At 42.3% G+C, this 22,745-nt stretch overlaps 1 non-coding gene across 1 annotated transcript; it reads right to left on the reverse strand.

Moving 5' to 3' along the window:
* Positions 1-7,018: 7,018 nt before the first annotated feature.
* Positions 7,019-7,091, reverse strand: Trnak-cuu (transfer RNA lysine (anticodon CUU)). Its single transcript has one exon. It is a non-coding gene; the product is annotated as a tRNA-Lys (tRNA).
* Positions 7,092-22,745: the final 15,654 nt, after the last annotated feature.

Raw genomic sequence — 22,745 nt, forward strand, 5'->3', positions numbered from 1 at the left:
AATTGTTTAACCCAGTCCAAGTCAAAGCCTCATTGTATCCTCCAAGGTTACAATGTGATCTCCGCCATCAGCCCCTCTGTCGGATTGTCTCATCTAACCTGTCATCCATTGTTCTTCTCCAGCCACACTGGGCTTCCTTGCTGCTCTATGAGTGAGCTCAGCATTCCCTACCTCGGCAGGACATCCCTACCTGTGTCCTCAGCCCTGTAGCCTTTTTCTTCCCCTAATCTGACAACCTCTACATTTTCACCAGCTTTGCTCATGACTAGATGAGGCCTTCCCTGACCGTGAACTAACACAGCAGCTGTGCTTTCTCCTCTGTTTCCTTGATTAATTCCCCTTCATGTTGAGACCACCACTTTGCTTGGAGTGATGCTCACTTCCTTGTGTTTAATCTTCTGCTTAGCATATAAGCTCCAGTAGGTCAGATATTGGCTGTCATGCTTGATGCTGTATGCCCTTGGCCAGGACAGTGGATGAATTGCTGCATTAGTCAACATGTATGGCTCATTAAGACATTGTGATTTTCTAATATGGAATAAGTTTGTCTATGCTGTCATATGTAAACAGTAAAAGCGTTAATGAAGAAGATAATTTTAAGTTGAGCTTTGTTTTTAAAGAAAATAAATTTCAGGTATAAACAATTTTGTAACAAGTAAGTCTTAAGATGAAAACATTAAAAATGACAAAGATTTCTTCCAATGATAGTTGTGAGATTGTCTGTTTGGGACTCAGCACACACAGGCGGCCGGACATTTGTCTGTGTTTCCTGCCTTCCTTCTGGATCCAGACAGATTTGGGGGAAATGATTTTTCCTGAGTTTGAGGGAAGGGTTGGAACCTTATAAAACATGTTGCCATAGTCACAGAGCTCTTCCAGTGTCCATCCCCCAAAGCCGCTAGGGCTGAACACAAGAACGAGAGCACAGCCGTGATGACACACCTGCAGATTTCCCATTATCTCCATTTTCGTTTGCAACAAAAAATGACTCTTTTCATAATATCAGCTTTATTCAGTGTCTGTGCCAGGAGGGGGCGGTTCAGGCTTGCTATGGTGTGCACACAGATGTCAGAGAATCAGTTCTTTCCTTCTCTCATGGAGGTTTCTGGGATCAGATATAGGTCCACAGGCTTGGCAACAGATGCCTTTACCCACTGGGGAATCTCTCAGCCCAGGAGCATCCTCTAATCACACAGTGCAACGTTTTCTGAGCTGCACTCTGAAGGAACACAACTATGCATGAGCTATTCGTGGAATTTCTTCTGTGGAAATACTCATCTATCAAAATAGTTTGTGGAAGGCTAGCTAAAAGAGGCTAAAGAGACCACACATTACAAACAGTCATTATGTCTTTTCTACAACCACGTTGTTACTCTTCAGTAGAGAAATCATGCATGTTGGATTTTCTAAACTGACTTCACCACAGAATCTGTTTGCACAGACCTCAAGTTGAACTGAGCATATTTTGAAAATCTCATTGTACTTTAGAAGGATTTTATTTAATTTTCATATGAGCCCATTAACTTTGTTTTATACAAAAAACCAAAGGTTTAGCATTAGAATGGGACAGAGTGAGCTGAAATTAAGCTCCTCCCTCAATTTTAGCTTTTCATTTCATTGTACCATAACACCATCTGGATTCTTTCCCTGGGTTTGTATGTCTTGTTCCTTTCATGCCCATTTGTAGCAGAGTGTGGCTGATGTAATGGTTATATCAAAAAAAAGACATTTATTTCTTACTGCTCTGAAGATTGGGGAGTTTAGTTAAGAGACTAGATTCAGATAAGGGCTTATCATAACATAACATAAAATATCATAACGTAACATATAACATAACACAACATAACATATTACAACGTAACATACCATACCATAACATGACATGATATGACATGAAGAAACACATCCTAGAGCAAGAAGAACTGAGCAAAGATCAGTTTCACTTTGAGAGCAGTGCCTCTCCTAGAGCAACTTGCTACCTCAAGACAGTGACAAGAGCTCCCCCAAGGGGTGCAGGGCTCACGAGGGTCCCACCTCCAGATGTTGTCACAGTTACAGTTAAACTCCAGCATGAATTTTGGAGGAATGTTTAAACCACAGTGCCATATCTAGTCACCACAAACCGGATTGCTTAAGCAGCAAAAACAACAGCAAAATCACTTTCCCAGGATCTGAGGGAACCTCTTTTTCTTTCCATGCTTCTGGTGGGTGAGCAATTCTGGAAGTTCTTGAATTTCTTCCCCCCTTCTCTCTCTCTCTCTCTCTCTCTCTCTCTCTCTCTCTCTCTCTCTCTCTCTCTCTCTCTCTCTCTCTCCCCCCCTCTCTCTCTCTGCCTCCTTCCCTCTCTCTGTCTCTCTCCCTCCCTTTCTTTCCATCTTCCTCCCTTTCTCTCTCCCTCTCCCTTCCTTCCTTCCTTTCTTCCTTCCTTCCTTCCTTCCTTCCTTCCTTCCTTCCTTCCTTCCTTCCTTTTTTCCTTCCTGTCCTTCTGGAACTTAACCCAGAACCTTGAATATAAAGCAAGCTACACCTTACTCTACTGTTAAATTCCACTTCTAGCCCCATTTCCCATTTTAACTAAACTCTTTTGAAGCAGCCCTAACTTAATTGTTCAACATTGAAAAGAGTTTTAGATATTAGTTAGATAGTAATTAAAATAAAATCAAAGAATTTCTTCTAGGCATGCTAGTTAGAGTAATGATAATAGCTGTTTTTATTCAGTGGTTTCTGTGTCCTGTTCAGACTTCTGTGTTTTGTGCTTTTTTAACTTTAATAAAATGTCTCTCACAGCAGTCTTAGGAAGGAAATACTTTTTACCATTCCCAGTTATTACTCACAAGTGACAAATCACAAATTTGAATCTGAACCTTTGGTTTTACTACCTTGGTGATAGCTGATTCAGAATTAAAAGCCACACTCCTGTCTTATCTGTCTACAGGATGCACAGTTGGGAAGTCCAACAGTGAGAGGTTAGACCTGGGTAAGGACTGAGCCTTTCATTGGGCTCTGGCATAGAAAGCTCTCAGTTTATTGTGTCCACAAAGCTCTTTGGTGGCAGTTTTGGTAGAAGAAGCCAACAGATGATTGTATAAGTGATTGTGATCAATGAGAGAAACAAATGGCCACAGCTACTTCTCCTTTTGTGCTTCCTTGTCTGTCTTTTTCTTCTTCCTCTTGTCCCTAGTGTCTGCAAGTCATGAGTTACCTTCAACAGACTCTGAGTCCCATCAGTGAAACTCTCAAATACCTACTTGGGTAAATTAAAGTGTGTGGGTATAAATACGTCTCTAGTTCTATTTGGGTGCAATGGGTCCAAGCAAGGGCCATGACTACAGCACCGAAGCAGAATGTGTGGCTTAAGTCTGTATCCCACACAATGTTTCATGTGTTTATAAAGTCATTATACACACACACGCACACACACACACACACACACACACACACACACACACACATAATCTTATGTCAAACTCAAATCTTCTGAGCTGAAAGAATTTATTAATCTTAGCCCTTTGTTGATGTATTTATTTATTTAAATTTACTACGTTGTCTTGAATAGCCTGAGGCTTGTTCTACAGACCAGACTGGTTTTGCACTCACAAGGATTCATTTACCTTTGACTCCAGAGTGCTGGAATTAAAGGTGTATGCCACCAAGCCTGTTTTTTCTCAAATCTTTGACTACATTAACACACATATTATTATCTTTAGATATCAAACTGTGCATGTATACTGTGATTTACAGATGACATACTGTGGATATGCACTCTTCTTTCATGTAGTAACAAAACCAGTTTGTGTTCAAATCAATTATTAATGAGGTAACGCCAGAATGTTCATTGTATCTTGGGTGTTTGAGAATGACATGTATATCTCAAAGTCAGAACAGCTCCATGCATTTAAGGAGATACCTTTCCAAAGATGACTGGAGAAAGGAGCAATGAAGACCTGAGGTCAGGACAAGTCTTCACCATTCTCCCTGTCTCAGAACACTGCTGTAACCTTGTAGAGAAAGTTACATGCCAAAACTCCTACTCATTTTCTAGACCATCTTCCCAAGGGGCTGAAATGTACCAGGGTTTGTCTCTCTTATTTATTTTCCTTTGCATAAGCTTGTTGTGTGTAAGCTTAGAACTCGGAATATTGGACTAGATTTCATTTTATGATCCAATGTAGAATCTTCTTCACATGCTTAGATGAGAAAATGTCTTTGAGAAATTATCAGTTTATTTTCCTTTCCTTGCTTGAGTCAGAATTCCACACATTGTTCTGGGCCCATTGTATTTATTGGTGCCAAGAAGCCACACTGAAAATTTTCTGAGGATTCTCAGCACATGAAGGTTTCTAGATCATGCTAGTCTTTCAAATGCCCTCGAGGAGGTTTTAGAAGTGTCATATTCCAAGCTGAGGGTTTTGTGTTGGTAAAGTTTAATCCTAGCATTGCTGGCAGCTCTCCTCAACTGTCCTGGGGAGAAGCTCCATGACTATATAACAATGGGGAAAGAAAGAGGAAAATGAAAGGTAGAAGAGCACCTAAAAGATTTAATAGAGTTCTTCCATTCAGACCACGTATTCAGCCATTTCAGCTCCTTAGGAAAAAGCACAAAACAAAACAATAGTCAAATAAATGGAAGCCTGCTTTTATATTGAAGACATTGAGACTGACCCCTCCCTTTTCCTGCTATGTTTACACAAATATGCACAAAACCCATGTGTGTGTGTTTACAATATACTAGAAGTGTGTGAGGCAGAGCCATGAGGGAAAGCCTACTTAGCTTAGGCTGGCTCAGCACATTATGTGCTAAAACAGTTAGTTCTATAACATTTTGCTCAATTAGATATTGCCGACAACAAATGCAGAAGTCAAAACATCAGTGTAGTTTGGGTAGTATTCTCCTTTGAAAGAAAAATGAAATGTAAATCTGAAAATGTTGCATGTGCATGTTTATTCATATGCTTGTATGTGTGTAAGTCCATATACAAACTGTGGATTGTGCATCCTATATACAACCAATAGCATATGAGTAAAAACATTTTTAAAAATTCTGTTTGTAAAGATCTCCTGAATAAACTGGGAGCACGGGGACCTTGGGAGAGGGTTGAAAGGGAGGGGAGAGACAGGGAGGGGAGCAGAGAAAAATGTAGAGCTCAATAAAAATCAATAAAATTAAAAAAAATTTGTCTGTAATAAACCTGAATAAGCTTTCCTTGTCATTGTTCCTAAATAAGTCAATATAGCAATTAGATACATAGCATTTATTTATTTGTCCCACTAGGGAATAATGTATGCAAGGGTGCACCCTAGAGCTAAGCTTTAATTCCAGCCAGACATAGCAGTTACATTATCTTAGGAATTATAGAAAACTCCAGAAGATGGTAAGAATGCAGGAGAATCTATGAGGGTTATCCGCAAATATCACACATTTTTCTCTGAAAATTTGAGCATCTTGTATGTTTGCATTTGTGGGATATCTCAATAGACATAAAGCAATGACTGAATATTTATGCATATGGTGTATGTATGTACTTATAATACAGTGCAAGTTTGTTTGGTAGTGTGAAACAAACCTTGCCCCTTAGTGGTAAAGTGAGTTCAGCTCAGCTCCCTGTTTTGAATCAATGTGAAATTTCCCCCAAGTTATAAGTCATTGACTTACTTGTGGCAGGAAGGTCAACTGTTTTCTTTTTCCATTTTTATTTTTTGAGAAATGGTTATGTTGCCCAGTTTGCCCCAAACATGCCACCCTCCTGTTTTCTTATCTGAGGTTACAAGTGTGCAACATCGTTCTTGGCTTGGAATGAACTCTTAAAAAAAAAAAGATTTATTTATTTATTATGTATAGTGTTCTGTATGTATGTATGCTTGCTGGCCAGAAGAGGGCACCAGATCTCATTACAGATGGCTGTGAGCCACCATGTGGTTGCTGGGAATAGAACTCAGGACCTCTGGAAGAGCAGTTAGTGCTCTTAACTTCTGAGCCATCTCTCCAGCCCCTAGAATGAACTCTTTACTGAATAGTGAATTCATATGTAAACACTGTGAAAACCTTCTGCTTTCACTATAGACAAGTGGTCTGGAGGAAAAAGACATCATTGGGATGTTCTAGATGACTGGAGATAGGTGGAAGAAGGTAAAAGTCAGTAGAAGATGAAGTTTAATGCATCTTTTCCTATCCTTACTACTTTTGAGAGAAACACTTGGGCTCTAAAACATGTCACCCACTGTACTAATGCCTGATTGTTGTATACGTTCTTTGACATTAATGGCCTTGATGTAAATACTAAGGAGAGTCACACTACTGTGGACTTAATACAGCAGATAGTTATCATCTTCAGTTTCCTCTCATTGCTTAGAGTAAGGGTAATATATGTTTTAGTGGCTTGACATCATTTATAAGGTGACACTTCCAAGCATCTAGAAATTTGACCATGTGTTGACCTGAGAGGCTTTTACTCTCACTAATGGCTTGCATATCTATTAAATCAATCTGCTGCCAGTTTCTCAGGCATATCAGAGTGGTCATCACTTCCAACTTTTGAGTAAGGTATTGATGTGGGAGTGTCATATATCAATCTGTTGATTTCCTTGGTTAAGCAATAAAGAAACTGCTAGGCCCATTTGATAGGCCCACCCTTAGGTGGGTGGAGTAAACAGAAGGGAAGGCTGGGAGGAAGAGGAAGTGAGGTCAGACTCCACAGCTCCGCTCTCCGGAGCAGACGCAGGAGAGACGCCATGCTGCCTGCTCCAGGGAAGACGCACACCATGCCCCAGCTCCGACCCAGGATGGACTTAGGCTAGAATCTTCCCGGTAAGCGCACCTAGGGGCGCTACACAGATGATTAGAAATGGGCTAAATTAATATGTGACAATTAGCCAGTAAGGGCTAGAGCTAAGGGCCAAGCAGTGTTTAAAAGAATACAGTGTCTGTGTAATTATTTCGGGGCATAAGCTAGCCGGAGCCAGGCGGCTGGGGATTTGGGGACGCAACCCTGCCGCCACCGCTCCTTATTACTACAAATGGCGCCCAACGTGGGGCTCGAACCCACGACCCTGGGATTAAGAGTCCCATGCTCTACCGACTGAGCTAGCCGGGCCAGGCGGCTGGGGTGTTTGGGGACGCAACCCTGCCGCCGCCCATATTACTACAAATGGCGCCCATTTAAAGTTTGAGAATAGGTTGAGATCGTTTCGGCCCCAAGACCTCTAATCATTCGCTTTACCGGATAAAACTGTGTTCTGGCCCGGCTCCACGCCAGCGAGCCGGGCTTCTTACCCATTTAAAGTTTGTGAATAGGTTGAGATCGTTTCTTAAACAGAAAAAGGGGAAGTGATGTGGGAGTGTCATATATCAATCTGTTGATTTCATTGTTTAAGCAATAAAGAAACTGCTAGGCCCATTTGATAGGCCCACCCTTAGGTGGGTGGAGTAAACAGAAGGGAAGGCTGGGAGGAAGAGGAAGTGAGGTCAGACTCCACAGCTCCGCTCTCCGGAGCAGACGCAGGAGAGACGCCATGCTGCCTGCTCCAGGGAAGACGCACACCATGCCCCAGCTCCGACCCAGGATGGACTTAGGCTAGAATCTTCCCGGTAAGCGCACCTAGGGGCGCTACACAGATGATTAGAAATGGGCTAAATTAATATGTGAGAATTAGCCAGTAAGGGCTAGAGCTAAGGGCCAAAGCAGTGTTTAAATGAATACAGTGTCTGTGTAATTATTTTGGGCATAAGCTAGCCGAGCCAGGCGGCTGGGGTGTTTGGGGACGCAACCCTGCCGCCGCCCATATTACTACAAATGACGCCCAGACGTGTGGCTAACTAAACCCACTTAAAAAACCTGAGAAGGCTTAAAAATAATGGAGAGAGAGTTTAACACAGATTTTTGCTGTTTGTTCGTGGCGTGCTGTAGAGAGATTTCCTGATTCAGCAACAGCAGCAGAAAAAAAAAAAGCTGCGTTATTTTAAAGTGTGGCTTCCCGGGGCTTTGCTGCGAGTGCAAACTCTGGCTTTATGTTTGTGTTCCTGCTTGGGATCGGAAGGAGAGTGCTCTGAGACCGTGACGATGACTCAGAGCTCCCCGCCTGCTCCTGGGCAGAAGGCAGAATCAGGCTTAGGCAGGCGGAAGAGCATGGCGGATTTCTGCTGCCATACAGAGATGTGTTTTCAGACTGCGTAGTGCTCTGCGTGTCAGATCTGGATGTAACTTGGATGAAAAGAATTTCTGTGCTGCACGCTCAGTCTCAGAATTAAAGTGCTGAGTGCCGCTCCTACCTGGTAGCCTCAAGAGGCTTCCTGACTCAGCTTTAGCTGCAAAACCCTGCGGCTCATTAAGAGGTCCTGCCACAAAACACTTAAACAGTGTTGATGAAAAGCTGAACACATGCTTTTCGGTTTTCAGCCGTAGCAGGAAAAAAGCTGTGCCGTTTAAAAATGCCGGCTTTCTGGGCTGTCCTGCCAGGGCAAACTCTGACTGTTTGAGGCAGGAGGGCCGGCTACCGAGAGAGGATTTGAGTGTTGTCTGTTGTAGCTCGCTGGCTGGCAGGGACCTTGCAGCCTGTACCTCAGCCATGAGGCTGGAAAGCTAAGGAATGGACTGGATCTAGCTGGCAAAGCCACGGCTTTAGTCCTACTGAGATTGCTTGGCAAATTAAAGACTCACGTGGTCAGAAAAAGAGAGATATACAGTAAAGAGAGATTCAAAGTCAGAGAAAATTTCTGAATGGTTTACTGTGTGTTAAAAATATATGCAGACTAAAAGTTAAAATTCTTAAAGTAAACCTCAAGTAAACTTCAAGGTGTGGTAGCACACGCCTTTAATCCCAGTGCCTAGAAGGCAGAGACGGGCGGATCTCTGTGAGTTCAAGGTGTAGTAGCAAACACCTTTAATCCCAATGCCTGGGAGGCAGAGACAGGCGGATCTCTGAGAGTTCAAAGACAGCCTGGTCTACAGATATATGCTCAAAAAGCAAAAAGTTAACGTAGGAATGTCACAGCTTAGATTCTTAAGCGCCTAGTGATTTAAAGGCGCAAATCAAAACTGCTCCTGGATAGTAAAAAATTACAGATTCACAATAGGACAGATTCAGACCACTAAACGAGTCACACTGTTGGATGAATGTACGTAGGCTTGGGAGAGAGAAGAAAAAGAATATAGAGAATAAAGTTAATGTTAAAAAAAAAAAAGGTAAAGTCTTTAAAGAGACAGAATAAAGTAAAGTGATAGAGTAAAAATAAGCCGCGTAAAGATGAAAAATTCACAGAGAGTCTGGATTCTTTGTATTATTGTGTTTTCTTTAAATTTTTTGACTGTGAAGGAGCTAAGTACAGAGAGATATTTCATTATATTGGCTGCCAAGCTAAACCAGAATGGATATAAGGGTATTACAATTTCAGAATTTGGGTCTAAGGATATGATGCTTTGGAGAGAGTCTTCTTTTGTTTTCACAGAGGATGAGACTCTATGGATTTCTTCTATTCCGATTTGGTATGATGGACCACGTCCTCCTGAAGGGTTGCTGTGAACATCTTCAGAAAATTGCTTTGCTCAACTGCCAACTGAGATGAAACTAGCACACAGGTTATACCAAGAAAGACCTAATTAACGACGCCCCCATTCAGCAGGAAGCAGTTTGGAGAGAAAAAACTGCGCCCATGTTCCCAAATATGGTTTATAAATGTTCTTTTACATTTAAAGGGGGAAATGATATAGGTATGAATAATTTGCATTGATAGAGATTTAAGGTCAATTTTGTTATATGTATAAATGTTTCTGATGTAATTTTTACTTGATAACTGTTTTGTTATATGTAATTTTGCTATGTTAAGGTTAAAGCCTTCCTTTTTTGTTTAAACAGAAAAAGGGGAAGTGATGTGGGAGTGTCATATATCAATCTGTTGATTTCATTGTTTAAGCAATAAAGAAACTGCTAGGCCCATTTGATAGGCCCACCCTTAGGTGGGTGGAGTAAACAGAAGGGAAGGCTGGGAGGAAGAGGAAGTGAGGTCAGACTCCACAGCTCCGCTCTCCGGAGCAGACGCAGGAGAGACGCCATGCTGCCTGCTCCAGGGAAGACGCACACCATGCCCCAGCTCCGACCCAGGATGGACTTAGGCTAGAATCTTCCCGGTAAGCGCACCTAGGGGCGCTACACAGATGATTAGAAATGGGCTAAATTAATATGTGAGAATTAGCCAGTAAGGGCTAGAGCTAAGGGCCAAAGCAGTGTTTAAATGAATACAGTGTCTGTGTAATTATTTTGGGCATAAGCTAGCCGAGCCAGGCGGCTGGGGTGTTTGGGGACGCAACCCTGCCGCCGCCCATATTACTACAAGGTATCCCTTCTGCCAGGTTCCTGTTTCCCTGGCCTTACTCACCAACAATCATCAGTTGTATTCACTGTAAGTATACATTGTATTCACTGGAGGTATACATTGTATTCACTGTAAGTATGCATTGTATTCACTGGAGGTATACATTGTATTCACTGTTAGTATACATTGTGTTCATTGGAGGTATAAATTGTGGTCACTGTAAGTATACATTGTATCCACTGCAGGCACACATTGTATTCACTATAAGTATACATGAGTTGGGGGAGAATAAAATCAAGATCAGAATATAGTGTATGAAAAAATATTTATCAATAAAAAGCCTGGTATAGATTATACTTCATGTAACACCCACTGGGAAAAAATCACTAGTTTTACTTTGGGATATAGTTTGAGTGACTATAACTATAAGCTTTGGGGTCAAATTGCTTGACTTAAACATTCATTTAATCTTTTATTGTTTTATCTATCTATCTATCTATCTATCTATCTATCTATCTATCTATCTATCTATCTATGAATGACATGGTCTTGTTATGTAGCCTAGATGGACCTTAACCTTCTGACCATTCTGCTTCAGCCTTCACGAGTAGTTCTATATCTTATCAACTGTAGGATTCTATATATTTTTACCTTCTTTTAGTCTCAATTTTCTTATAAAAAAGAAGTGCGGTGATATTACATGTTAATAAGATTACTATGAAGATAAATTGATGCAATCCACTAGGTTTTGTTTTCAACAAACAGCACCACTCTGTTTTCTCAGAATAAAGGGTCCCCACTGCCTGACTGACCACAGTTCTGTCCAGACCACAACCGCACCTGTGTCCAGACAGTGCCAGGCTCCTGTTCTGCTTTTCTTTATTGCTTGTGAGGGTCAGCCTCTGAAAAGAGCAGAGAACCAGTATTTTGTCAGTTGGCTGTTTCTTTAACATTTGGACTTTCATTGCTTTGGCCTACTTTCTGAGACATGGTCTTTCTATAATACATAGCTCAGACTAGTATCCTGCTTACAATCAGCCTTCCTCAGCCTTCTCAGTGCTGGGCTCATAGGTAAAGGCCGTGGCAGCCTGCTCAAGTGAAGACCTTTCTAAAACTCTGTTCAGTAGATTTAACTGCTCCTGATCTTGGCCAAAGGCTATCCTGTGGATGAAGGGATATAATACAGCCTTGGTAAGTTGTAGTCCTTCTACAATCTAAAGTTCACAAACACAACCACCAACCCTTTTTTTACTTTTCCAAAAAGGGACATTAATAAGAATTGCTCAGTAGGAATGGCCAGCACAGAAGGGGAAGCCTTGCCTAGCTGACCAGAACTGCTCAGTTACACGAGCTGCTTTATTGTAGCTATCTAACGAGCATCCTTTACAGTGACTATGATGCCATGTGCTGGGCTGTGGCCTTTGTGGAAAGGAACAACAGACACTCATGAAACACTGATTTGCAAGAACGGTTTTAGGCGCATTCTCTCCGTACTAAAGGGTAGTGTTTTCTTCATGGGCGGTGCCTTTGCAAAACCAAATGACATCGATGCGCTTAGATTATGTGGGTTCCTTAGCTTAAGTCACTTTATCTGTTTTTCTCCAAAGTGGAAAATTCTTGAAGTTATTGGAAGTTCCTTTCAGAGATAAACATAGAGAGTTTTGAAGTGTCCCAAAGGTTTCCCTGTGAGCCAAGAGGACTGATCGATTCTTTACTTTTCCTTTAAGGATTTTCAGATTGAGCAAGGCACTAGCTTACACTTTAACAAAATTAATGCTCATTTTGACCTTTGATTCCTGAGTGGTGGCCACAGTGAGCACTCTTATCTTCGTCTCCATAAACAGAGTTTCAGGCTTTTGCTTTGACTGAAAACAACCCAGATGTTTTAGGGAACCTGCAGGTCAGCCCCAACCAAGGCAACATTTCAAGTCAGTTTCCTGGTCCTTTTGTTGGGGGGTGGGGTGGGGTGGTAAAAGCTGACTCTTTTTTTTTTTTAAAGATTTTTAACAAATAGTATTAAATTAGAATTTTGAATCCAAAGCCTGGAGGATAAACATTTGAAGGAATCCCTTCGCTGTTGTTGTCTCTGTTGCTGGTAGCCCCAGGATCTGAAACAAACATTTCATTTTGCTAGTATGTGGCTGAGATTCTGTGCTTTCTCTTTTTGCTCATAGAAATGATTTTGAAGCCTAAGGTGATGTTTTTACTTACCTCTTGGAATGAAACAGATCCTTTCCAACCTTGACAAACACAAACTTCAATATATAGAGGTTTTCCAACCATGGGATGACATTCTCACTTGCTTTATTTGGGCAAAAAAAAAAAAGATTATGTGGCTATTTAGAGATAAATCTTGGGGTTGTTTGTAAACATGATCTAATGTGAGTTGAGGATAGACTTACTGAATTTTGGCCAAACACCATAATAAGGAGAATATGAGGATAAGGAAGAACTAACAGGTATAATTCCCAAGTCAAAGAACTTACAAGGCTAGAGAAATGGAGTTAAGCAGTATAGTAATAGAGTCTTAGCAGTTTCAAAAAGATTCTGAAATGGTAGTAATGCTCCACTATTCCTCAGGTCCCCATCCCACAAAAGAATTGGACAAAATCAGATTGAAGCTGGAGGGATGGTTGGAAATCTTGGTCAGTGGAGCAGGAAGGGAGCTGTCTCACCTGGCTACCAATGGCTCAAGGACGCTGCTGCAACCTAGAAGCAGTCTAGAGGTATTCCTTACAAAGCCCTGGAATAGGGGAGTTGAACACCCCCACCTGACAGGTGACTGACACATCTGGTGGAGTCTATGGCAAAATCTCCAGAGCCTGCGTGTGAGTGAGAGTTCAGCCATTAACTCAGGAGCGGTCGGCTCAGGCCACAGCTTTCTAGAACATCTGGGGGCTTGCTGAACAAAGCATTCTCTTCAAGTGACCATTTCTTTGTCTGAGGATCTTGGAGAAGCCCAGAAATCTGTTGGTTTTTCCTGTGCTCGTTAATATTGGGTTGTCACTGGTTGGTTTCTTTCCTGTGCCCATTAGTATTGGGTTGTCACTGGTTGACTGGTTGTCAACAGCCTTTTGGGAGAGTGAAACCTTGTTGTCTGTTTAACAGTTGTCCAAGACATAGATCTTCCAGTTTTAGTGACTCTCCCAGATAATAATAGTGTGGTTTGTGAAGTTCTAAATGTAGTTTTATATATAAATATTTATCTATGTATCTATCTTCTTTATATCTATATCTAGCTATCTATCATCTGTCTACATATCATCTATCTGTCTCTATCTATCTATCTATCTATCTATCTATCTATCTATCTATCTATCTATCTATCATCTAGTTCTCTAACAGTTGCCCAAGAGATATATCTTTCAGTTTTAATGAATTTCTAAGCTAAGAGTAGTGTGGTTTATAAAGCTTTATATGGAGTTTTCTGTCTGTCTGCCTGCCTGTCTGTTTGTCTGTCAGTCTGCCTAGCATTTTCTGCACACACAAGGCTCATCTCCAGATTTCCATTTGGTGAATCCTGGCAAGTGCCTTTGCTAACTGCTTCAGGCTCATGGCACTGTGCTTCCTGATACCAGCACCTGTCACTGCTTCCTGCACCCTGGGGTCTTGCAGCACTCTCCTTCTCCCACCTTCCTCTGTGCAGCGCTCTTGTCCTGCACACTCCCCTGCTGTTTGTCTTCTGTGCCAGGAACTTGATTCTCTTCCATGTATCTGACCTCATTCACAAAGTGCTTCTTTGCTCTTCTTTTCAAGAATTATTTTTTAGCCAACGGTAACTTACCAGTGACTCTATCACTGAACAATATGACTCATCCTTTGTCTTTTCTGGCAACCACTAACTGCCTAGAGTTCTTCCGGGGTGGGTGGTGCTCATGAGCCCCTCCCCTCTCCATGATGTAATGGTGATGGGCCCAGTCTTGTACAGGTCTTGTGTGTGTTTTCACAACTGCTGGGACTTCATACGTGCATCTGCCCTGTTGAGTCTGGAAGACAATATTTCCTTGAAATCACCCACCACCTCTGGCTCAAATAGTTCCCAACTGATTTTATTTATTTCATTTTTTAAAAGGAAATCAATGACACATCGTTTAAACAGACAAAATTGCTTAATAAAAACTTAGCAAATTGAATCTAGTAAAGAAGGAAGACAAATGCATCATGATCAAGTGAGATTGATGAAAATAACAAGAATTTAATCATTGCCATGAATTGGTGTAAACCCTATATTGTCTCACTATAAATAATGTAGATATGGAATAGATGTGGCAAAGGCATTTGGCCATATTCAACTTACAGAGGAAAATGTCCTATAGATTAGGAATAGAATAAGTAACACCAAATCGTTAAAGGTTATATATAAAAATTATGTAGTCAGCAAATCAGTGAATGACTCAATACCAAGCCCCTCTTTGTAATTGGTAACCAGGACAATAAGTGATTTTACAAACACATGCATTTTGGAATGAAAGAAGACCATATTAGCCAGGTAGCTCAGTAGGCAGAGGTGCTTCCTGCCAACACTGAGGACCTGAGTTGGATTCCCTGGATCCACATGATAGGAGACAGCTGACTCTTGTTGGTTGCCTCTGTCCTGCATTATCACACACACACACACACACACACACACACACACACACACACACACACACACGTGTACACAAAAGACTCAGTCACGCACACAAACATGAATGGATGTTATTTATAAAGAAGAAAATGATGTTTATAATCAACATGATTATATATATATTCCTAAGTTACGTATAAAAACTAACACAGAACTGACGAGTTCAGTCATAGTTCATGTTAGAGATGATATAAAAACTTACAGCCATTTATCTTGACAACAAACAGTTGAATATAGAACCATTTGATAGTTTTAAATATCAAACATCAGTTCAATTATTCAGGCTAACAAGTCTCTAAGTATGAAACAGAAATGAAAACCGAGTCTTCAAAAAGTCTCAAGTACAAATACTCCCAGTGACTTCGATCCAAGCTGCCATGAAATTCTAGGATACAATGCAAACAGATGAACTAGCACCATACAGAACAAGAAAGAGAGATCTCAGCATGTTTATTTTAAGTACTGAATCCCAGACACAAAACATTGCATAATGCTACAAATCTGTTGGCCTAATACTCTGCAAAGAAAAACCATGGCAATAAAGATCTAACCTCTGGGTAGTAAGGGTCGGAGGTGGCAGTAAATTTAAAATGCTCATGGGCACAGGGCAGTGACAGATTATGATTTTACATTTGATGAGTTTTTATTATATACAAGGTATACTTCAAAAATCTTACTGACTTTAAAAAGCTATTCTTTCATTTAGTGTTACTGACAGAATCCTATGCGGGACTTACTGCCACCTACTGGTACAATTGTGCAGTATTTGTAGCCCTCTTCGCAGGATAAAGAGAACAGCTAATAGCCATTAAGCGCTCGCTGTAGGGTAGGCCCTGTTCTGAGTGGCTTCACAGGTTTTGCTGATTTAATCTTCCCAGCACCCCCAAGAAGGTCCACAGTGCCGTCTTCACATAACAAAGACGAAACTGATCCCCAAATACTCATCGACAGCTATTAAGTGGTAAATATACAGGCATCCTGAGTCTAGTGACCAGAGGGCACGAAAGGTCTGAATGTGAGAAAATGTGATTTCCTGAGGCTTCTCTCACACCGGACAGGGTGGTTTCCAGTCCCTAACAGTAGTCAGCAGATCAGCCATCGCTTTACTGAACCGTTGACCAGCAACACGTCTCTTCTCGAAAGCCAATCAACTACTTAGCTGTAATTTTGTGCAACTTTAAACCAAAAGTACTTCTTGCAAGAATCTCTAACATCCGTTATGACATCCAACAAGCTCTATTTAGAGTGCTTAGAATTTAAAGGTGGACTGTTTTCTGTGTTTCTATTTTGTTGATTTCAGCCTTCAGTTTTATTATTTCCAGTCTTCTACTTCTCCTGGGCGCGTCTGCTTCTTTTTTTTCTAGAGCTTTCAGGTGTGTTGTTAAGTCCCCAATGTATGCATTCTCCGTTTTCTTTAAGTGGGCACTTAGTGCTATGAACTTTCCTCTTAGCACTGCTTTCATTGTGTCCAATGGGTTTTTGATCCTACTGCACGTACTGGCTTTGGAGGAGCCTAGGCAGTTTGGATGCTCACCTTACTAGACCTGGATAGAGGTGGGCGGTCCTTGGGCTTCCCACAGGTCAGGGAACCCTGATTGCTCTTCGAGCAGATGAGGGAGGGTGACTTGATCGGGGGAGGGGGAGGGAAATGGGAGGCGGTGGCGGGGAGGAGGCAGAAATCCTTAATAAATAAATAAATTTAAAAAAAGAGAATTTAAAGGTGGAGTCCTTAGTTCAAGTGCAGTTCTCAACTCTTCCAGCAGATGGCAATACAGCCTTTGTTGAAAATGTTTGCCCGCACAGCCACTAGTAATTTAGCCTTTGTGTCTTGTTTTCTGTTTTTTGTTGCTGTCGTTCTTCTCTGTGATGAGTCTTTTAAAGCGGATGGAGCGATTCTACTCCAGATACAATATCTTAACTATAAAGGGTAAGCCAGATGCGGAAGTCTTTAGATTGAACGAACACTTATATGGTTAAATCTGGGAGCGGGGCGATGGAAATTTGATCTTTAAGTTAGGGGTACAAACTAAGGGCCTACATGAAGAGACATTGACAGTCACGGAAATGACAACTGAGCAACGGACTGCCTGCTTTGGTGTCCACAGAAATGTTAGTCAAAGAGAAACGGGTGTTCTCGCCCGATTGGAGCGGAGGAGTCTAACTAACGGTGTGGCAGAAGGAACAGGTGTGTACTAAGGCTGGGGAGGTACCGTCTTTCCCTGATTTCACACAGCCATCCACAGCTGAGTCGGCTGTGCCCATCAGAAATACAGATCAAGAGACAGAGGTGTCTGGGCCTGGAGGTACCGAACTGTAGCCGCCACCAGTGGGAAGCCTGAGGCCAGAAAAACCCCAAGTTCAAGTCACAAGTTTAAGACCCACCTGGATCCTGTTTCAAAGAGAAAAGGGGGCTGTAGCTGTAGCTCGGTGGTGGAGCACGTGCAAGACTCGCTCTATCTCTGGGTGGGAGGGGAGAGGGGTTTCATGAAAGAGCTTGTCATCGTCGCCGGGGTAGCAGAGACAGTCTGAGAGAGAAAACACGAGAGTTCTAGAAACCTTCTCTTAAATGCGTGCATGTAGAAGCCCATGTGTCTGGCATCTTAGGAGCCTACGGGCAAGGAGGAAGGAAACAGGAGCAAGAGATAATCTCAAGATTTAGGTCAGGGAACCCTGATTGCTCTTCAAGTTGATGAGGGAAGGGGACTTGATCGGGGGAGGGGGAGGGAAATGGGAGGCGGTGGCGGGGAGGAGGCAGAAATCCTTAATAAATAAATTTAAAAAAATAAATAAATAAATAAAACTGTGGGACTTTAAAAAGAGATGAAAAGTATAACCAAGAAAAAACATACTTACTAGGCTGTAAGTGGCAATGTTTCAATATTAACTTCAACTGAAATAAAACCAGTATCCTCGAAGGAAAAAAAAAAAAGACTTAGGGTATATGGTGAAATGAAACCACGGGCTCCTGAGGAATGGTTGGCTGAGCTGATGGAAGCAGAAAGGTTACTATGGGCACGTAATATAAAGAGCACAGAAAGCGTAAAAACCCCTTTTAGAAACTTCACAGAGGGTGGGGCTTGGAGTGTGGGGAAGGGAAGGGAAAATTCTACACGGTGTGTCCACACAGGAGCAGCAGAAATCACGACCGAACAAAGAGGCTCCAGCCCGTTTGCGTCTGCAGTGAAGGAGCCATCTGACATTATACTGAAGTTGTTTCTCTTTTTGCCTTAAATGACATTTAGATAATCTAATGAAGCTATATAACTTCATTTACCAGCAGTTTTGTTGATGTCAGAATAAAATTAGACATATAATTTTAAGGCACATTCTTGAAGATGTTTTTCATTTACTTACCATGTGTCTGCTCAGCTCCTCTCTCTGGCTGATGAAGTTCGGAACTAAGAAGGTCAGCCATGCTAGTCTACTTGGCCGTGAGCATTCAAGATCTGGGGGCTTTAAAGAGAGAGACAGACCTTAGGGAACTGCTGTGGCATCTAAGAAGCATTTACAGTCTTTTTTTTTTTTTTTTTGAGACAAGGTTTCTGTGTAGCTTTGGTGCCTGTCCTGGAACTAGCTCTTGTTGTAGATCAGGCTGGTCTCGAACTCACAGATATCCGCCTGCCTCTGCCTGCCGAGTGCTGGGATTAAAGGCGTGCGCCACCACTGCCCCGCAAAGCATTTACAGTGTTATGGTGGTCTCTGTTCCACTATTATGCTTTAGTCTTGAGTGGGCTTTTGCTTCCAAGATTTCCAAAGATCTCTTCATTCTTTTTCTTCTGTGTTCTTCCTAAAGGAGAAGAAAGCTTGCTGAGGTGTAAGCTGAATCTGCCCCGCTGGGCCTCTGGTTTCCTCTTGTCTTCTCATGCAAGGGAAGGCAAAGGCCACCATCGAATCTGCTAGGAAGAGTAACAGCGCCAGAACCAAGAGTAGCTCTGCAGTCAAGTATGGCAAGCACACTGGTTTCATTAAAAACCAATAATAATAAGAAAGATTTTCCAAACACGGAGGCAATGGAAAGTGGAGAAAAGACAGGAAGGGAGCAGCGTGTAGGGATCCCCAGGGACAAGAGCCTGTTCCTCCAGCATTGCTAAGCAGTTTGTAAGTGCGTATGTACTCAGTTTCAACTGGATTCTTTGAAGCTCTATGTCAACAGCCACCAAGGAACATAGATTCAGGTCGGCCTGTTACACGGTCTAATGTGCAAGCTCTTCAGGGGAGGTTACAGAAAAACAGGGGTCCTCTGGGGTAGATTTTAGATGTTATCTGATGATACTCACAGCTTCCGAGTTGGTGGACACTGGTGGCCTGTGTCCATTCTATAGCTTGTTAGCTGGTAGTTGAATGAATGTTGGGTTGGACAATGAATGGCTGTGAAGGGAGTTATAGATATACTACTATAATGTTTCTCTAGATCTGTGACATTCCAAGTCTCCACAACCACCAGGCAGTCAACTGGCCTTGCAGAATCTTTAGCACAGGCGTATCTTTTATTCTTAGAAAACAAGGAGACTTAAAAGGTGTAATGTACTTAGAGAACATCACAAAACTAGTAGGCTAGACTCCTAACATTGAAATTTTGTATTTATTTATTTATTTATTTAGTCTGTTTCAGTCAGAGTTTCCCAGCCTAGGATGGCCTGAAACTCAAAACCTTCCTTCCTCAGCCTCCCAAAGGACCGATGGGATTACAAACGTGGTTTACCGTGCCAGACTCTAAATCCCAACTTTGATGGCCATTGGCCCATGCTTCCAACACCTTACTGTGTAACATGGACAGAAACATGGATGAGTAAAGACTAACTGGAGGAAGAGACTTTGCATCTGGGTAGACTTTCCTCTAGTCCTCAGGCAGGCTTTCACTGGTCAAATCTTGGGCCTCTGACGGTCACCTTGGAAGAACTTATGTTAGAGTGTCCGTGTATAACAGTTTGTAAGGGAATTATGTTTTATGTCTGCCAATCTTTTTTTTGTGTTCAAACTCAGGCCTCCCTCATTTCTAACATTCCTGTCCAGAGACCTTTGCTCTGGCTGGAGGACTTAGAGGCAGGCCTCCCCAGAGCATACCCGTCAACCCTTCTTCTTCTATTAGCTCAGCTGAGCATGGGAAAACACACTCCTGATTCCACTTTGGTCTCTATGGAAGTCTGGCTTTCTTCTTCCTTCGGGCTCTGACCTGGCCCTAACGTGAAGTCCTGCACCCAACCAGGCCCATTTCCAGGACATTTCCAGCATTCTAATCCGTTCCTTACTTTGGAGTCCATGTCCAAGGTCAGGGATGGTGGTCCTTTCTCTGTGTTAACATCTGCTCCTTAGGAAGCAGAGCCTGGAGCGTTATCTGAGACCCTGATCTCTTACAGCTAGCTAGCTGCCCACAACTTCCAGGAAATCCAGGCTGAAAGAGAGTGCCGTGCTGTGGAGCGGCACAAGGCTTCATGTGTGCACAGCTGCTCGGCCCTCTTGCAGGGAGCCTCATGAAAGTGAAACAGAGTTGCAGTGCATCAGACCTCTGCTGGCCAGAGAAGACTTTTTGTTTTGTTTTGTTTTGTTCTGTTGGTCTCTTCCTCTTCTCTTGCCTTGCATTTACCCGCAGTCCTCTGCTAGGGGATGACCTTTCTGCATTTCTAGCTCCATTCTGCTCATCAAATGGGCTCAGTGAGGGGATGGGAACCAGCTATTGCACAGAGCACAGATGGAGTGCTCTCATTTGGGCAGATGCAATTGATGTGAAGTGTGCACATGATCCTGCTGCATGTGGTATCTGTCCCTGTAGTCACGCAGCTGACAAACCATGAGGGGTGTTCAGGTGTGGATGTGGGGCTCCATGAGCTGGGTTAGCTGTGTTTCGGTGTTTCGGAGAACCTTGATCCAAATGCAAACCATGGTCTTCACATGCTGGAGGTGCAGTTTTTTTTTTCCTTCCGTTGCCTTCATTCTAGAGATCTTGGATCTTTCTGCGGGCACCATGTCTACAGACAAGCCTGGGAATCATGTCACCTCCTGTGTATGCTTATCCACTTTTGCTGTAGAAAGTCTTACAGCTAGTGGTTACCCGCCCACTGGGGCGTGGCCTCTTATACTATATATGCTGATGGAGAACCTACGTCCGGCCACTCTTTTTCCTGCTTCTCTGTTCTGCTTACGGATTTCTATTTCTGATCTCTGTTCCAGCAGAAGATTCTGATTTGTGAGTCTACCCCTAATAAATAATCATCTATTTCTTAATTCTGAGCTAGTGTGGAATTTCTTTTAAGCGTCCTTCTTCATGCTTTCACTTTGGGAATCCTACCTTGTGTCTTTAAATGTGAATGAACTGGCTTTGTGAATTTGAGAGCTTCCTAGCATCAACTCATTAGGGCTATTTCAGTCATTGCATATTATCTGAGAATAACGCAATCAAAACTTCACTTGGGGCTCTTGATGTAGCTCAGTGGAAGATGTTTGTCTAGTATGTGCAAAGAACCCTGTGGTTGATCTCCAGCACTAGAAACCATAAAAAGATTAAAATTAATTTTGCCATGATTATTGTGTTTTTCCAGATGGCCTAAAATTTTTATTTCTTTATTGCTTTCATAAAGCACATAAATAAATGAGTTCAGATTATAGTTCTGGTTTGAATTTGTAATGCCTTACATGGACTCGTACGATTGCACACTTGGTCCCCAGCTAGTTTGGAAGATGGTGGATCCTTTAGGGGGTGGCACTCCAAGGGAGAGTGTGAGGTTTTGTAGACAGACCCCATTTCCTGTTTACTCTCTGTTTGCTGAGTGCAGATGTGATGTGATCCTGTTCCTGCCAGGGTGCCTTCGCTGCCTGCTGCCATGACGTCCCAGTGATGTTGGACTGTATCTCTTAGAACTGTAAGCCAAATAAACTTTTTATCCCTTAAGTTTCTTTTGTCAGGGTATTTCATCACAGTAATGAGAAGGCAGTTAAGTCAGAAAACTTGGTGCCGAAAAGGACGTAGTGCTGTGGCTATGATAAAGCAGATCTTGTGGTCTTTGAACTACTTTCGAGGAGGAATGGGGAAGAGATTGGAGCTGCCAGTGTCCCAATATAGTCTTTGTTGCTCTGATAAACACAGTTGCAAAAAGCAGCTCAGGGAGGAAAGGGTTATTTAAATCTTACAACTACTGGCTCTCAATCCATCACTGATGGAAGTCAGGGCAGGGTTAGTGGAAGGAACCTGGAGGCAGCAGTAAAGCGGAGACCATGGAGTAATACAGTTTACTGCCTCAATCAGTAAACTTTCTTAGTAACCCAGAGCTACTATCCAAGAGGGGGAACCATCTCAATGAGATGAGCTCTCCCAGTTTAATCATCAATCAGGAAAACACCTACCACAGGCAGGCCCACAGGCAAACCTAGTGGAGTAAATTCCTCAGTTAGGTCCCTTATTACCAGGTGACTCTACTTTGACAAAACCTAAGCAGAAAACTATGGTTGTAGGATGTACACCAAGAAGAAGAACAGACATGGAGTGGCATCTTCTGAGTTAGAAGCTTTGTGTGCTATAGGGTGTAGAGCTAGTAGGCTGGAGCTAATGATGACCTCTGGAGCCCAGATAATTCACCATGAGCGTTTCTAGATGCTGGGCATGGTGTTGCAGGTATAGTTTTGTTCTCAGTTCTATTTGGGTTTGCTTTGTTCCTACCATTCCTTGCTATGCTCCAATTCTTCCATTTTGGAATAGGAATGTTCACTTTGTGTTGGACATGTGCAAACTCAATGTTACTGTGACCTTATAATCAAGAGAATTTCTTCTCTCTAAACATTTTCCAGTAGCTTATTTGGAAGCTCATGTCTCTATGGAAA

The sequence above is a fragment of the Microtus pennsylvanicus genome, chromosome 6 (assembly GCF_037038515.1).
Source record: "Microtus pennsylvanicus isolate mMicPen1 chromosome 6, mMicPen1.hap1, whole genome shotgun sequence".
NCBI classification, from domain to species: domain Eukaryota; kingdom Metazoa; phylum Chordata; class Mammalia; order Rodentia; family Cricetidae; genus Microtus; species Microtus pennsylvanicus.